This window comes from Canis lupus, chromosome 23, assembly GCF_048164855.1.
Source record: "Canis lupus baileyi chromosome 23, mCanLup2.hap1, whole genome shotgun sequence".
Lineage (NCBI taxonomy): Eukaryota > Metazoa > Chordata > Mammalia > Carnivora > Canidae > Canis > Canis lupus.
The window spans coordinates 10,966,088-10,984,998 of NC_132860.1; the positions used below are offsets into that span (position 1 = coordinate 10,966,088).

Consider the following 18,911-nt stretch of genomic DNA (forward strand, 5'->3'; position numbering starts at 1 on the left):
GATCTGTCCTTTCCCATGAAAGACCTCAGAGTGACTAGGGCCTGCAAGATAGGCTTGGGCTACCCAAAATGCAAAGGAGCCAAATGCTAATTCAGTAATCCACAGAAAGACATCACTACCACTGGACTTAAATACTTGCCTGTTCATTTCTCCCTGTTAGCAAACTTAACCCAGGCAGCTAGAGCCTCATTAGGCTACAGGTGAACCTGAGATATTTATTCTTTTTCGTTAATGATCCAGTCTATCTCTAGATACATTATTGCCAACCTGAGAACACTTAATTTCCTTTCTCTTCTTCAGAAAGGCAGTCTTACTTTCTTCATTTTCTCTAGTTTGGAGGAAATTTCCTGGTAACTCTCAAATATTTTTTATGATTGTAACTCAGTCACATGATCTCACTTAAGCCTCATAACAACACTATGCAATAGGTACTATTATTCTCATTTTACAAATGCAGAAATCAAGGCTCAGAGGTGTCAAGTAATGTGTTCAAGGTCACACATCTAATAGTAGGGGGTCAGAATTCTTGCTGGCTCCAAAGCCTATGATTTTAGATGCTGCTGTATATATACCACCTCTTTTGGCCTTTTCCTCAGACAAACTCCAAAGCTGCTTTGCAAGCTACTATTTAGACATGTGACTTGTTTACCTGCTCCTTTGTGTGGTTTATATGTCATATGTCAGCCACATCCTTATGATTAATATTATTTCTATCATCATCAGTCAACATTTGTTGAAAACTGTCACAGTGCAGGCACTGTAATCTTAATTCCCTCTGTTTCTGGCTGCATACTCTTCCTTTTTAAATAATCACATTGTTAGGAATATAGTATTTCCTTTTGAAAGTATGATGAACTACAAACAGGTGCAGAGGCATTTCTTTTAGTGCTGGAAGCTGGAGAAAAAACATTAGCTCAATCATTCACCATGCACAAAGTCTGAACGATTGATGCCCTATTTTCACATTTCATGCTTGATGACTTCAAAGACCTTGATGACTTCAAAGATAAGGGGAACCTGTGTGGCTCAGTCAGTTAAATGTCTGCTCAAGTCATGGTCCCAGGGTCCTGGGATCAAGTCCCACATCAGGCTTCCTGCTCCTCGGGGAACCTGCCTCTCCCTCTGCTTCTGCCTCCCTCTCTCCTGCTCTCTGTCTCTCATGAATAAATAAATGAATAAAAAGAGCAAGACAAATCCTTTCAACCAGAGGAAAAAATAAATCTAAAGGAACTTAATCTGTGCTCTAATCCTCCTCAATGTTGAATACCTTTGCTTTTATTCTGTCCTTGATTTTTCCTTCTCAATTTTAAAATGCTAAGATTATTTAAATTTAGAATTTTGATGCCTAACCTTTGTATCATAGATATCTATATCAGTCAGCAAATGGCAATGTAAAAGAAGTCAATCTTATATTTGAATTTTGGTTAATACACTTACCGGTTGGATCACTTTAAGAATGTTACTTAACCTCACTGAGCCTCAGTTAATCTACCTATTAAAAGAGGCAAATAAACTCTTAAGAGAGTTCTTATCTTTTAGAAATACATTCTGAATGAAATGATATTAAGGCTGGGATTTACTTCAAAATAATCCAAGTGTGGGGTAAAGTGGATGAGTTTTGAAAAAGACTGGCCATGTATTGATAATTATTGAAGGTGGGTGCTAGGTATCTAGGGATTCATTATAATGTTCTGTCTACTTTTGTTTATGTTTGGAAATTTTTAATTAGAATAATGAAAAAAAACTCTACTTCATAGATCTTTGTGTTAGAAAACATATGAAAGCGCTTCAACCTGGAATAATACTGACCTTTCTTCAAGCATTTATTATATGCCAGATGCCATTCAGAACATTTTACATATATTATCTCATGTAATATCACAACAGTTGCATGAATTAGGTATTATTATTATCCTCATTTAGAGATAAGGAAAATGAGGCACAAAGAATCTGAGCAACATTCCCAAGGTCACACAGCTCAATACCAAAACCAGGATTCAAACCTCAGTTGGCGTCCAGAGCTACATCGTCTCTCACCTGATAAGCAGTTTAGCAAGAGCCAATAGTAGCTATCATCTCTTGTGTTCCAAACATATGAGGCATCAACTTAAATCCTCTCCATTATCTCTCATGTGTTCATTTTTTTCCTTTTATTTCTTCTGCCCACCATTTAAAAGTATCAGTCTTAAAAGTTGAAGAAACAAAAGAATCCCCTTAAAGCCATTAGTTCACAATTTGGGGGTATTCATACAAAGCTAGATCCAGAATATGTTTATTTTTAGGGCGCCTGGGTATCCCAGTCAGTTAAGCATGTGCCTTTGGCTCAGGTCATGATCCCAGGGTTCTGAGTAGGCTCCCTGCTGAGGACTCCCTGCTGAGCAGGGAGCCTGCTTCTCCCTCTCCCTCTGCCCCTCTGCTCCACTCCTGCTCTCTCTCGCTATCTCTCTCCCTCAAATAAATAAATAAATAAATAAATAAATAAATAAATAGAGTATGTATATTTGCCAGAGAGGGAAATATCAGTAAGGCTTGAAGGGGTAAGAAAAGCCCTTTTATTATTTTTATTTTATTTTATTATATATATATATATATTTTTTTTTTTTTCAAAGATTTTATTGGGACCCCTGGGTGGCTCAGTGATTGAGCATCTGCCTTTGGCTCAGGGCCTGATCCTGGGATCCGGGATCAAGTTCTGCATCAGGTTCTTTGCAGGGAGCCTGCTTCTCCCTCTGCCTATATCTCTGACTCTCATGAATAAATAAATAAAATCTTTAAAAAAAAATAAAGATTTTATTTATTTATTTCAGAAAGAGAGACAGCACAAGCAGGGGGAGGAGCAGAGGGAGAGGGAGAAGCAGACTCCTGGCTGAGCAGGAAGCCTGACCCAGGGCTGAATCCCAGGACCCTGAGATCATGACCTGAGCTGAAGGCAGTGCTGCTTAACCAACTGAGTCACCCAGCCGTCCCACCCCTGGGAATTTACCTTAAAGAAAAATTCATATAATCATTATTTACAACACTAAAATATTTACATAAAATAATAATAAAATGTCATATACTATAGTAAATAAGAAAATGGAAACAACTTAAAGTTCAATAGAAAAATATTAAACATTAGGGTATTTCAAATTGCTAGATAGTATACAGCCATTAAACATTATAAAGCCTCCTCATAAATATGTGTCTAAAAAAATTGGCCAAGATTTGTAAATAGGCAAAAGAGATTACTGCTGTCCTTTCAGTGGAATGCTAGGCATTGTCTAGCAGACCATCTGGGGATAATTTGATTCTATATGGATGTGCCCCTTGGACTGTCTTTCTTCTAACTGGCTACTTTATAGTTCTTTGGAAAGTTAAATTATAGAAAATTAATGGTAATACAAAAGATTCTTGTTCACAGAAATACACATGAATTTTTTTCTGATAGAAATATAATTAATTTCCAGTTTGAAAAAAAAGATGATCCAAAACATTACCTTTCATTGTCTGATAAGATATTAATAAAAAAAAAAGATATTAATCAGATTTACATCTCTTAGCAAATTTCAATGTTGTTAATTGCCTCTCTCTATTCTCAAAATTCTCATTCTAATGGGTCTCAGTATCTTACCAATTCCCCTATTAATTAACTAGTTGAATAAAATCCTTAGCACCTGTATTAGTAATCTATGGCTTCATAACAATCCCAAAACTGGTGACTAAAACAGCAATATTTATTATGTTAAAGTTCTGTGAGCCAGGCATCTGCAAGGTGCAGATGCCTTAGTTAGGTGGTTCTAGGTCAGGGTTTCTTTTGAGGCTGAAGTCTTCCCAAGACTTGGCTGAGGCCAGATGTACTTCCAGCCTCACTCATGTAACTCTTGACAGGCCGCAGAAGATCTGCTCATACACAGACTCATGTGGGCCTCTTCACAAGGCTGTCTGATTACAGAGCAGCTGGCTTCTCCTGGAAGTGAGCAACCTAAGAGAGAGGGAGAAAGAAAGAACACACTGCATGAAAACCACAATCTTTTTGTAACCTAATACTAGATAAGACATCATCATTTCTGCCATACTCTATTCCACATGAAGGGGTCCGCCATAAAAATTACTCTGAGCTGAAGGTATTTAAAAATGATAGAGGCTCTCCTTCCCCCACCCTCAAACTCCTGTTATCTGCCTAAAAGCAGAGCCTCCTCAAAGAATTCAACTGTCTTAAAGCATCTTCCAAGGAATTTCTTAACCAGGGAAATTTGACCCTTAATACCAGAGACAGAGGTCAGCACCAGGATATGAGATCACCTAAACAGGCATTGTCACAAAACTATTCTGTGTCCCATCTATTTTCCTAAGGACCCATTTATCTTTCCTAAAAGCCATTTGTCTTCCCATAAGTGCCCTTTCTCCATCTTCCCTTTCCCTATTAAAATGATATATAGGCCCCAAATTCTAACTGACTCCATCACATGTTTCTCTGTGCCCCCTGCATATGTACCTGAATTACAACTTTGTCTTTTCTCCTGTTGATCTCTTTTGTCAGTTTAATTCATAGGCTCCCAATTACTATATCTAAGAGTGGAGGAAAAATTTCCCCCTCCTACACTTAGAAGTCAGTCAATAAGGGTAGCCCTGCTCAAGGGAAGGGGATTGCAGGAGGGCAAGGGTGAGAGGAGTAGAAAGCAGGAATCATTGGGGACCTCTTAGAGCCTGCACTGTGATACATTTGCACAAATGCCATGCATGCTTTTAAGTCATTGAAAATTACATTTAACATAAAGAAAAGATTTATGATATTAAACTACACTAAAAGAACAGACTGTAAAAGTGAATATATACCATCATTTCAAATATATAAATAATATTATGTGGACAAATACTACCAAAGAGGAAAAGAAAAAAAGAAATGTCCAAGAATATAATAGCTGTATAGGGATAGAATTTAAAATCTGGGATGGTTCCTTTTCACTCATTCATTTTTTTTATGTTAAAATCATCTCAAATATTGTCTTGTCTTCTTTTTCTTTTCTTTTTTTTTTTTTTCTTTCTCTCTTTTTTTTCTTCTTTTTCTTTTCAACAAGAAAGAGAAAAGAAAGAGAGGGCTTGAACTTCGTGGCATACAAAATATGAAGTCCTAAAGTAATCAAATGGAAGCTAATGAGGATGAAAGCTGTTCTGTTTTTTTTTTTTTTTTTTTAAGTGGTTAAAAAAAAAGAAATTTTGTATTTCAGGAAAGCAAGCAAAGGGAGTCACTTGAGATTTGCTTTGAATTTGAAAGCAAACTTACTTTAGTCAGAACTCTAAGCAGACTGGCTCAGTTGAGAGTCAGGAGATTCCCTAAAATTTCCTGAAGTGCTGAAGCTGTCAGACCCAGCACCTAACTCTGTGAGTCTCCAACACATTCTCCCACCCAAGCTGCAAGAGAAATCTGAATGGTAGGGCCAGAAGATGGTGGCAGGGTGCGAGGACCCTAGGCTCGCCTTATCCCAAGAACACAACTAGATAACTAGCAAATCAATCTAAATGCCCCAGAAATTGACCTGAACAAACTTCACAACTAAAGGTAGAGAAGAGACCACAACAAAGAAGGAAGAGCAGAGACACTGGGTGGGAACCAGGCATGGCCAGGGCGGTGGGGAGGGAGCCTTGGTCTCAGAGAAGGGTGAGGGACAGACACACAGGGGACTGCAGGGGGAAGATGAATCGCCTAAAAGTCTGGAGTTTTAAAGATCAGCATGCTTGGCTCTGGTTGAACTTAGAGGACATTGGGTTGCTCTATTTTTTTTTTTTAAGATTTTATTTATTTATTCATGAGAGACAGAGATAGAGAGAGGCAGAGACACAGGCAGAGGGAGAAGCAGGCTCCTTGCAGGGAGCCTGACATCAGACTCTATCCCCCAACTGGACTGTGGGATCACACCCCAGGCCAAAGGCAGGTGCTTAACCACCAAGCCACCCAGGCACATTGGGGTTGCTCTTAAAGAGAAGGGAGGCAAACAGCCCGCAGACAAACAGCAATGAAAAAGCGATCTGAAAAGTGCCTGGGGTGCTCAGTGGAGAGGTTATTTGCTCATCTTGGAGCAAGTGACAGCCTTTGTGGAGAGACTTCTCCAGGAACAAAGGAACTGACAGGTGCCATTTCCCTCCTCAACCTGACACTAGCTACTTCACTTGCTTATACCAGGCTCCGCTTACTCTGGTGCAACCGACCCTCCCCCTCTGGCTAGCCCTGAAGGCCCCCTTCCCCAGAAGACCCACCCAAACCCCTGCCCACACCGAGTCTCCTTCTTCCAATGGTGACAGTGGCCACAGGTCTCAATTCACAAGCAGATCAGAACACATCTAGTTAAAACGTACCACATTCAGGCCAGGGACCAAACACTGCTCTCAAGGGGCAGAGGGCCCCTGTGTACAAATGGCCTGCAGGATAAAGTAGCCAGGATAAAACAGCAGAGTGTATGCAGCACACACTGGAGACACTCCTGGAAGTGCCAGGCCCTGGGGAGCACTTCACTGCAGGGCACTATGGGCACTTCACTGCAGGGCACTACGGGATCTCTTCTTCATAAAACCATCACCCTCAAGAACGGGAGATGTGGCTGACTTTCCTAACATACAGAATCAGGCACAGAGACACAAAATGAGAAGACAGAGGAATTTGTCCCAAATGAAAGAACCGAACAAGGCCATGGCCAAAGATCTAGCAAAAACAGACATAAGTAACATGCCTGATGGAGAATTTAAAGCAATGATCATAAGGATACTCACTGGACTTGAGAAAAGAGTGGAGGACATCAATAAGACCATTAACATACAACATTATATTAGTTTCAGGTGTATAACATTATGATTTAATATTTGTATATTCCAAAATCCTTTGTGGTTTGTTTGTTTTTAATTGAGGTGTAGTTGACACACTCCAAAGTCAGTTTTGGAGAAAGTAATTAGCTTCAGTCTCAGTTCCATTTTCTCTAAATTAACAAACTGAGGCAAATTTGGAACTAGGCTGACTGAACTCTCTGAATGACTTTGGAAAAAGTGACATGCTCCCTAGCCAACACATCAGCAACAAAAGCAGTGCTAGTTCATGGTTAACAAGTGGCTTTCTGTGAGTGGAAGTGAGAAAAACCCTGATTAGTAGCATTTAATATGCTACTAATATACTTCTAACATGGCCAACTTTGCAGAGATAAATGCTTCTAACATGGCCAATTTTGCAGTGTCACTGAGTGCAGAACAGGAAAAAAATGTGGTTACTACATATGATTATATAGGATTGCTATCATATAGATACATTAACTGTAAGTGATCTCAAGAACATATATAATAGTAAAGTGTAGCAAAATAGGGAAGTGATAAGTAATGACTTTTTTTGCCTTTGTTCTTTTTTTTTAAAGATTTTATTTATTTATTCATGAGAGACACACAGAGAAGTAGAGACACCGGCAGAGGGAGAAGCAGGCTCACTGTGGGGAGCCTGACGTGGGATTCGATCCCAGATCCCGGGATCACACCCCGAGCCTATGCTAGACAATGAAACGACTTTTTATTTTTTTTATTTTTTTAGACTTACTTTTTTTAATAAGTCTTTTTTTAAAAATTTATTTATTTATGATAGTCACAGAGAGAGAGAGAGAGAGGCAGAGACATAGGCAGAGGGAGAAGCAGGCTCCATTGCAGGAAGCCTGACGTGGGATTCGATCCCAGGTCTCCAGGATCGCGCCCTGGGCCAAAGGCAGGTGCTAAACCGCTGCGCCACCCAGGGATCCCTGAAACGACTTTTTAATTCAAGAGCCAATCTCGGGAAAAGAAAGGAGTTAAGTCGGGAGGAGTAGGGTCTGAGTGCCTACAGGGTACCAAGCACCATACCAGCTGTATATATATTACCTCCACTAAGCTGCCCAACATGATGTGTTTTTCATCAGAGGTTAAACTGTAAGCCAATTACTTTATGAAGTAACCATCCTGAATTCCTATGTCAACCCAGAATGGATTTGCCTAATATTAAAGAATATATAGCTAAGTATGCCCCATCTTTCAAACCATGCTTAACTCTTACCTTTCTTGTTGCCCCATCTTTCAAACCATGCTTAACTCTTACCTTTCTTGTTGATACATTCTGCTTCAATAACTTTTCTTTGCAATCCCTGCTCCCAGTTCCTCTGGAGCTCCCGTGTCCCATTGTTCACATGTTTGTTTGTTTTAAGATTTTATTTATATATTCATGAGAGACACAAAGAGAGAGAGAGAGAGGCAGAGACACAGGCAGAGGAAGAAGCAGGCTCCATGCAGGGAGCCTGACATGGGACTCCATCCTGGAACTCCAGGATTAGGCCTGCGTGTAAACTTTTTCAGAGATTGCAGTGCACTGCCTGTGCATCAAGTCTAGTGAGGGCAGCAGTCTCCTGAAAGGCCTGCCCAGTCAAGGCCTTTGCAGTTGCCCACAGTTGGGCCTGGAAAATCACACATAGGAGCTGGAATATATGTATATATAAAGCTAAACAACCCAACAGAAAAATAGACAAAGGTTGTGATCAAACAGTCTACAAAGAAAGAAGTGTTAAATGATTCTTGAACACATAGGATAATGTTCTATCTCACTTATAATAAGGGAAATGCAAATTAAAGCTACACTGAGATAACAGTTTTTCACTTAACACCCTCTGTTGGTGAAGAAATGGGGGGACAAAGGCACTCATATTGCAGGAGAGTGTTTATACCCATACTGCCCCTACAGAGACCAATTTGACAACTTCTGTCAAAATTATAGATTCGGGGGACACCTGGGTGGCTCAGTGGTTGAGCATCTGCCTTTGGCTCAGGATGTGGTCCTAGAGTCCTGGGATCAAGTCCCACATTGAGCTCCCCTCGAGAAGCTTGCTTCTCCCTTTGCCTATGTCTCTGCCTCTCTGTGTGTCTCTCATGAATAAATAAGTAAAATCTTTAAAAAAAAAGGAAATTAAAAAAATTATAGATTTGGGTATTAAAAAAAACCATTTTATTTATTTATTTGACAGAGAGCGCATAAGCACACAAGCAGGGTGAGTGGCAGGCAGAGGGAGAGGGAGAAGCATGCTCCAGAAAGCCCAATGTGAGAGATGTGGGGATCCATCCCAGAACCCTGGGATCATGACCCAAGCCAAAGGCAGATGCTCAACCGACTGAACCACCCAGGCGTCCCTAGGATCAACCATCAAATACATTCTTTGGAATCTATCCTGCAGCTAGGCTCACACCTGTAGGAAATGACATTTATTCATTGGCCTTCATTTACTGCCATTCATTGTTTCTAACAGCAAAAGACTGTAAACCACCTAACAGACTGGTTAAGCAAGATATAGTACATCCGTACACAGAAATACTGTACAGGCTTTCCAAAGATATTATCACTAGGTTTTAAAGATTTATTTACTTGAGAGAGAGAGAGCAACGGGAGTGGTGGAGGGAGGAAGTAGACTCCTCACTGAGCACAGAGCCCCACGTGGGACTTGAAGGGGGTTCAGTCCTGACTCCAAGACCATGATCTCAGCGTAAAATCAAGAGTCAGACGCTTAACCCGCTGAACCACCCAGGCGCGCCCCTATCATTAGGTTTTATTTATTTATTTATTTATTTATTTATTTATTTATTTATTTATTATCATTAGGTTTTAAATGCAAATGCAGAACAGCTTGTGTGATAGGACAGGGGAAATAACATTTTTTTGTGTAGAGAAGGGCATAACGATAGCAAATAGCAAATGGGCATAATGATAGCACAGTGACTTCAGAAAGCTGCTCTTGAGAATTAAAGGAGAGAATGCAGATCCATTATTTAAATCAGGTGCAAACTCTGAAGCTAGGCTGCCAGGGCTCCAAGGCTGGCTCCACCTCTTTCAAGTTGTGTGACCTTGGACAAGTTGTTCAACCTCATTTTCCCTCAGGTTCTTCTTTTGGAAATGATGATAATAAACAGATTGTGTGAGGATTAAATTAGTTAATACTTGTAAAGTGCTTACAACTGCATTTGGAACAGCAAGTAAGTATGGAATATTAGATACCTATTTAACATGAATATTAGTTATTACTAATATTAGCTATTATTACTATTATTGGCTTTTATCCAACATTGTTGAAATAAACCCCACTTAGATTACTTTTCCAGAATTATCTTACCTACCCTTAACCATGCTCCTCCTGTACTATCTGTAATTCTACAAATACACTGCATCTGTTATTTGCTGATATTGCTCCCAGAGTCTGGAGTGCCAATCCAACCATGACAGGCTAAGGAATGCTGACTGTGCTCTAAGATCCAATTCAACGATCTCTTCCTCCCTGAAGGTAGCTGCTCTCTCCTACTTGCTGCCATCACCAGTCACTAGTCTGACCCTTTCCTGCTCTGGCTGTCTCCTCTCCTGCTCCAGACCAGCAGGCAGAGTAAGCAACACTACCTAAATTGGTAAATTTAGTGCCTTGAAAAGAACTCAAAAAAGTGAAAGTTTTTGTTTGTGACATGTTTCAACTTTATTTTTATGCCCTAAGTTCTCAAAGAGGAAAGAAAGAACTGTTTAGAGACACTAAATGAAGGTGGAAATAGAATACTTCGGAAATTAGAAGGTATTTTCTAAGGAATTTTTTTTTGGGGGGGGGGGGTGTTTTTAATCAACAAGGATCTGGCTCCCCCTGCTGGATCTAAAGTAAAATGCTGCTTAAAAATCATTTCCTTTATGTAATCAAAACAGTGATACTGGCACAAAAATAGATCCATCAATGGAACAGAGTAGAGGGTCCAGAAATAAAGCCACACTTATATGGTCAATTAATCTAAGACAAAAGATACATGAATACTTACAATGGGAAAAAGACAGTATCTTCATATGCTGGGAAAACTAGACAGCTATATGCAAATAAATGAAACTGGACCATTTTCACCAGACACATAATAAATACAATCTAAAAAAATTTTTAAATTTTTATATATATATATATATATATATATATATATATATTAAAATGGGCAGAGGACCTGAATAGACATTTTTCTAAAGAAGACATACAGATGGTCAACAGACACATGAAAAGATGCTCAACATCACTCACCATCAAGAACATGAAATTAAAACCACAGTGACATATTTCTTTACACAATGGCTAAAATCAAAACATGAAAAATAATAAGGGTTGGTGAGGATGTGGAGAAAAAGGAACCTTGATCCACTACTGGTGGGAACACAAGCTGGTGCAGCCACTGTGAAAAACAGTGGAAGTTTCCTCAAAAAATTAAAAATAGAACTGCCATATGATCCAGTAATCCCCCTAGGAGATATTTACCCAAAGTAAATGAAAACACAAATTCAAAAAGATATATGCAGCCCTATGTATACTGCAGCATTATTTATAATACCCAAGATATGGAAGCAACCCAAGCATTCATCGACAGATAAATGGATAAAGAATACGTGGTGTGTATATATAGATGCAGTATATATATCATAAAATATTACTCAGGTATAAAAAATAATGAAATCTCCCATTTGCAACAACATAGATAGACCTATAGGTTATAATGCTAAGTGAAATAAATCAGTCAGAGAAAGACAAATACTATATGATTTCACTCATATGTGAAATTTATGAGACAAAACAAATGAACAAAGGGAAAAAAGAAACAAAACAAAACAAAAAAAAGATCTTAAATGCAGGAACAAACTGGTGGTTACCAGAGGGGAGGTGAAGGGAGGGGATGAGTAAAATAGAACAAGGGGATTAAAAGTACACTTACTTATCTTGATGAGCACTGAGTGATATATAGAATTGTATAATCATATTGTACACCCAAAACTAATATAACACTGTACATTAATTATCCTTCAATAGGGATGCCTGGGTGGCTCAGTGGGTGAGCCTCTGCCTTTGGCTCAGGGTGTGATCCCAGGGTCCCTGGGAGTCCCACATCGGGCTCCCAGCATGGAACCTGCTTCTCCCTCTGCCTGTGTCTCTGCCTCTCTCTCTCTCTCTCGCTCTCTCTCTCTGTATCTCATGAATAAATAAATAAAATCTTTAAAAAGATTATCCTTCAATAAAAAATAATAGAAATAATAGAGAGAAAACACTTGTGAAAAAAGGCTTTGAATATGATTTAAAGCAAACTTTAGTAAAAAAGTAAATAAATAAAATAAAGCAGACTTTATTAGGGGTACCTATTCTATCCCAGGCAAAGTATCCTATTGTATTTATTCACTATTCCTTTGACTTAAAATCAAATATAGAAGATTTGAAAACACTGATATCCTACCATGTAAAAATAGCCACTATCAATCATAGGATATTTTCCTTCCAGTTTATCCTCCTTATGCAATATGTGTGTGTCCACTGAGTCATTGGTGTCCATACGAGCATGAACCATCTAACAAGTGGAAGTTCATGACAAAGAATGGGCGTGAGCATGGACACCCTCTAACCCAACTGTGCAGATTTGCAACAAAGGGATGGACACCATGTTAACATCTGGTTTTACTTTGAATTCTTCTTTACCACTGTTCCTTGGATGTGTGCCTACAGGAGTTGAGCTTTTCTAAGGCTTATGGTAGTATTATCAAATGCAATAAAATATCTCCTTGTTTCTTAAAAAAATTCATTTATGTAAAGGTAGGGGAAACAAAACTTGTGGCATATTTAAAATAGTGTCTAGAGTTTCCATCAAGGTTCTTATTACAGGTGGCATAGTTGTAGCTATAACATTTTAGCATCCCTATAACGACTGGCTATGTAGCAATTACAGTTACCTCACATATTTGGAAGAAGAGGTATCGCTTTGAAATCTAAGCCAAGGACTAGAGGTTAAGAAGCCCCAAGTATAAATCCAGCTTTGATGACAACTGTAAAAAGTGGCCTCTGGCAAATAATTTAGCTTGTTTTCTTGTGTTATTCTTTTTTTTTTTTAAGATTTTATTTTTAAATAATCTCTACAGCCAACATGGGGCTCAAATTTATAATTCCAAGATCAAGAGTCACACGCTCTATTGACTGAGCCAGCCAGAGGCCCCATTTTTTGTATTATTCTTAATTTTTATTTTACCATCTGTGTAATGAGCACAAGAATGCTACTAGCATCTCATTACCACTGAAGAACTTGGATGATATAATAATCAATTGAGTACCAAATGTCTCCTATGTGCACAGCAACACTTGGTGCCCCAGGGAACCCAAGAGCACTACAGTGTTCCTCCCCTCAAGGATCTACAGGTCTTAAGGGACCATGGAGGCTGTGTATGGTGCTTTGAATGGTGCCTGACAAACAGTAAGCCCTCAACAAATGTTCACTCATTTCTGGGGAGCCTGGGTAGCTCTGTTGGTTAAGTGTCTGCCTACAGCTCAGGTCATGATTCCAGGGACCTGGGATCAAGCCCTGCATGGGGCTCCCTGCTTCTGCCTCCCTCTGCTACTCCCCCTGTTTGTGCTGTCTCTGTCAAATAAATCAATTAAATCTTTTTTTAAAAAATGTTCACTCATTTCCTTCTCATACCTCCTGAATCTAGCTTCTGCCCAGGGCCAGAATCCCTGATTCCAGGCCTGATAGAACATTTTCTGAAATAGATTCCTCCCAGCCTCCACTAGACTGTCAATACTGTGAGAACAGGGACCAGGTCTTATTCACACTCCATCTCTAGTGCCCAAGACTATGCCTACCATGTGAAATGTGCTCAATACATTTTGTTAAATGAATCACTCTTCCAAGGAAACTCATTTTTTTTTCCTTTTTTAAAAGATTTATTTGAGAGAGAGTGAGAAAGAGAGAGCCCATGAGCAATGAGGAGGGGCAGAGGGAGAGAGAGAAGCAGGCTCCCCAAAGAGCAGGGAGCCTGATTCCAGGACCCTGGGATCATGACCTCAGCCAGAGGCAGCCCCTTGACCAACTGAGCCACCCAGGTGCCCCAAGGAAACTCATTCTATTCTTGACTTACCTTTATTGTTAAAGAAGTGAGCTGAAATCTGCCTTCCAACCACTTACATTCACTTGTTGTCTTGCCTAATCTAAGCAGTTCTTAATCAATGTAAGCTCCCTTTCTACCTCCCCTTCTTGCCTTTCTGACACCATTGACCTCAGGAATATCATAAGAAACTATTTAAATCCTTTACTGAAATCCATTTACTACTGGCTATATCTTCAGTGTTCCTCTAATCCATTAGTCAAATTATTAAAAACTCACAATGTAATTGAGGAAATACATACTGAAACAGGAAACAAAGAGGAATCAAAGCCTTGAAATGTGATGAGTAATTGCGGTCAGACAGGAGTAAATTCAGTAGTTCAGAAAAAGGAACTATCTTTAGGGTGTAGAAGAGTCAGAAGAGAGTTTCTGCAGTTCTTGGGCTGGATCACTTATTCATTCATTCATCTTAAGACCTAGATGAAGCAAACAACAGTACTTTCTCTCATGAGTTCACAATCTAGTGGAGGAGACAGATAACTAGGAAGTGAATTAATAAAATGAAGACAATGTGATGCTATGAAGAAAAACACAAACACAAGGTACTATGAAGAAGAGCAATGATGTGGGATAGGTAGGGAACAAACCAGCTTTAGAGAGAAGGGGGTTAGGAAGCCTCTCTGAGGAGACATGATGAAGGAGCCCATAACAGAAGAACATTCCAGGGGCACCTGGATGGCTCAGCAGCTGAGCATCTGCCTTTAACTCAGGTCAAGATCCTAGGCTCCTAGGATGGAGTCCCACATCAGGCTTCTTGCAGGGAGCCTGCTTCTCTCTTTGCCTATGTCTCTGCCTCTCTCTGTGTGTCTCTCATGAATAAATAAGTAAATAAATAAAATCTTAAAAAAACAAAAAAACAGAAGAACATTCCAGACTGAGAGAGCAGCAAGTTCTGAGGCCTCAGAGGAAGATTTGGCAAGGAGGAGCAGAAGAGGTAGGGAAGAGCTTAAGAAAAAGCAAGGGTGGGAGGGTATTGTGGCATGGTTTGGGGGACAAATGTTAGAAACAGTAGAGTTGGGGATCCCTGAGTGGCTCAGCGGTTTAGCGCCTGCCTTTGGCCCAGGGCGCGATCCTGGAGTCCCGGGATCAAGTCCCGCATCGGGCTCCCGGCGTGGAGCCTGCTTCTCCCTCCGCCTGTGTCTCTGCCTCTCTCTCTCTCTCTATGTCTATCATAAAATAAATAAATAAACAAACAAATAAATAATCTTAAAAAAAAAAGAAAAAAACAGTAGAGTGTTGAGAAAGGAACAAAAATCCTAATCCAAAACTTGTTTTTATGAAAACTATTCGATAATAGCATTTTTTTTAATTTTTATTTATTTGTGATAGTCACACACACAGAGAGAGAGAGAGGCAGAGACACAGGCAGAGGGAGAAGCAGGCTCCATGGACCGGGAGCCCGATGTGGGATTCGATCCTGGGTCTCCAGGATCGCGCCCTGGGCCAAAGGCAGGCGCCAAACCGCTGCGCCACCCAGGGATCCCTTGACAATAGTATTTAAGCAAACATTTAGCTCAACATCTTTTGTGTGCTATTCCAAATACTTGAGCATTACTTTATAGACATACACATGTAAATACATTCTCAAATATGTAAATATTTTGTATGTTCCCGAGAGGATTCAAAGCAACTTACAGAAATACAACAGGAAATAAATGAGTTAAATAACTGGAGAGGAGGTGAGGAGTTAAAGGCAAACAGGAGAAGGAAAATATACTGAAGTCAACCTTTACGATTTGATATACAAAAGGTGCAGGTTATACAGTTCTAAACAATAGCTAGATCTGGGCTGAATCTTTGATTCTGAGCTTCCAGGAACAAAGCAATAAGAAAATGTGAACTAGTAAGAAATTCAGTATCCCTATGATAGAAAATGAAGTAGTTCTTTTAGGAAAATATGTAGGTGTAGCTTCCTTGTATTAAGCTCTGAGAAAAATGTTCTTTCATTATGAGTCACTCTATGACATAATGGTCAAAGTCCTCAACAATATACCCACAATAAATACCACAGCAAGAATTCTAGGGTCATCGCTAATAACCAACTTTTGAGTGTGTAAAGCCAAAGTGCAACTCTGTGAAAAGCAATTCTATAAGGGACCAGAGGCGGTTTAGCTATAAACTATTTTGGCAGCTATAAATCAGGGATAACATTTAGAATATCTGGAGAAATGGATGGATTACTTATCCTTCAATCCTGAATGAGTATTACTTCTTTCACTTGAGTCTTTGATGAATAATGAATAATATACAGTAGAGTTTGAAGTTAGTTCTCTAACTAGAATGGAAATGGTCTTTGCAGCTAATTAATAATTGTTTCAACAATTAATAAAGCTGAAGGTAGGACTGACATTCTTCCAGAGAAATAAGAAGTCTAACAGTATGATAGAGTGAAAGGGAAACTATCCTACTGCCATTTGGAAATAGGTCTAAGACTGTTCTCAAAAGATAGATCTGGACCCACTTAAACACACAGACAGATAATGACTCCGGCCCTAAAGTTCTTTCACATATGTGTGGTCAAGATCATTCTAGTTTCTATTAGTTAAGAGAATACCTTAGTTAATAAGTTAACTTCCAGATAACTGCATAGTTTATGTATTGTACAATTTTTTTGGCAATAGATCAGTTAAATGTTGGAAGATAGCTACCGAAAACAATATTTGAACGTAAGAGGAGCTGATCTCAAGCCTAATTATACAGAAAGATTCAGAGCCTGCTGAGCGGTAATAACACCATGTCGTCAGTATAGAGGCAGATAATTACCTTTCCCTTAAGAAAAAAACATGCACATATCTCATTTTTAAAAAAGATTTTATTTCTTCATGAGAGACACACACACAGAGAGAAGCAGAGACATAAGCAGAGGGAGAAGCAGGCTTCCTGCAAGGAGCCCAATGCAGGACTCGATCCCGGATCTCAGGATTAGGACCTGAGCTGAAGGCAGATGCTCAACCACTGGGCCATCCAGGCGTCCCACAAATCTCATTTAAAGTGGTTTTAGTTCATTAATGAGCACATTTTGAAAAATAAAAGGGGAACTTTCTGCTTGAACCAAGAGAGTTATCTGGTTTGTTGGCATGACAGAGACCATATAGCTGGTTACTAAATCGGTTTCCCAATGTATCTCTAGACCCACAGTTCAACTACATTTCCTAACCTCCCTTGCAGTTAAGTGTGGGTAAGTGAATTCTAGCCCATGGGATTGGATATACTTCACTTTAATGTAGTGCAAGAAACCTTGGGTGTGATGTATTGAAGATGGTAGATGTTTCCATCAGTCTAGGTTCCTCAACACCCCACTCAAATTGGACCTATGCAGGGGAAAAATAACTGTCTATTGTGTTAAGCCACCCAGATTTCAAAGTTTATTGTTAGAGCAGCTAGTGTATAGTTAATATGGCATTTAATTAGACTCAAGAATATACTTCTACCTCTCTGTATGTCCATCTCCTCAACTTTAAATGAAGATAATAGCATTTAGCTCATAAGTTTGCTCTAAGAATTTAGCATGTAAGTATGTATGAAGTGCGTGAAACTGTCCCTGATACATAGTAACCATTGAATTCATTCAGAAATTATTACAAAGCTTCCTAGTAGTGGGAAGTTTCAATATAAGTATAATTTGTATTTCTTCTGACTATTCAAATTATAGTAACAAATGATGTCACATTTATGTTACTGTCCACATTGTGCTGATCATCACTGTAGGTCTTCAGGATACTCCTGGTAACCTTAGGTTGTCCCACACATACTCTGAAATTGTTCTTCTCTGCCCTCCATATTATTGTTTGCTAACCACTTTTGAAGTTCCTGGGGAACTGGGAGAGGCAGAATGAGGAAGGCTTGCTGTCATAGCGCACTGATCAGCCCAAGGCACTCATTTATACCAAAGCTATAGATCCGCAAGATCCCAAAGAAGAGACTCCTATTTGTATCTGATTTTTTTCCCCAAATTTGCTTTAATTAAAAAAATTCAGATAATAATTAACTATATCTCAGGAAATGTTAGAAACGTAATTAAGGAATTATTCTCAGATATCACAGAACAAGTTTTAATTCATTTAATTTTGCATTGTCAATCAACAGGGTTATAGGAAGCGGTGATTAGTCTACATTGCTAAATCCAGAAATTCCTGGTCAGTTGCCCGCCTTCTTCTTTACCCACTTCTTGTCCATACACTGGATTACCACAGCTCCTAATTTTGGCTGACAGTGATTCCTAACCTGAGATCCAGAGACCTCCTCTCCCTTAAGTAACCCCCAAGAAATCCATGGACAGAACTTGGAAAGTCTGTGATCTTGGATGGGGTAAAAATCCAAATCCATCCTGGAGCATCTAGTGAAGACCCTCCTGTGCCTAGCCCATCAGGGTTCACAGACAGCATGGGGTGGTAGCGGCCTGGGTGGTGTCCTTGCACCCACGGAAGCCCAGAGCTCATGGAGGCTACCATTCCGGTCCCCTGCCCCACATGGCACTTGGCAGCAGCGCCCACCCACTCTCCATTGGCCCTCTGACTCCACCTTTGGCTCTGAAGAGCACTGAGTGTTCATACACTGGACCATCCTAGGAAACCTGCCTATGGGCTAGGAAGGGCTGGTTCATGTGCATTTTGTTTAATTACCACACCTCCTGCCTTGTCTTTCTACCACATCTAGTCCCTACCAGCAGCCCCAGTGAGCCCTTAAGAGTCCAAACCTTGGGACCAATCCAAGGGAACCTGCCTGTGGTTTCAGACTTAACAGGAAGAGACTCACCTTGCACATGAATATTATTATTTTACTACCCCAGCAGAAGGAAGAAAACAGCCCAGCAGAACAACCCAGCCAATGAGAGATGGTCACACCCCAGACAATGAAAAGCCACAATACTTAAAACACCCAATTTACACCAGCAGACCTATTGTTTATGACAGCCCTCCCTATTCCTCCCTTTCCTCTATGAAAGAGCAGTCCTCTTTGCCTT

At 39.8% G+C, this 18,911-nt stretch overlaps 1 protein-coding gene and 1 long non-coding RNA gene across 2 annotated transcripts in view; one reads left to right on the top strand and one right to left on the bottom strand.

Annotated features, from left to right (window-relative positions):
- PIK3C2A (phosphatidylinositol-4-phosphate 3-kinase catalytic subunit type 2 alpha) overlaps positions 1–18,911 on the top strand; it is a 173,745-nt gene that overhangs the window by 27,552 nt on the left and 127,282 nt on the right. The window lies entirely within an intron of this gene.
- Positions 1,811–18,911, bottom strand: part of LOC140614725 (uncharacterized) — a 29,359-nt gene continuing 12,258 nt past the window's right edge. The window contains exon 4 of the long non-coding RNA XR_012015509.1: positions 1,811–3,961. This is a non-coding gene — a long non-coding RNA (uncharacterized lncRNA). The remainder of the gene's footprint in view (positions 3,962–18,911) is intronic.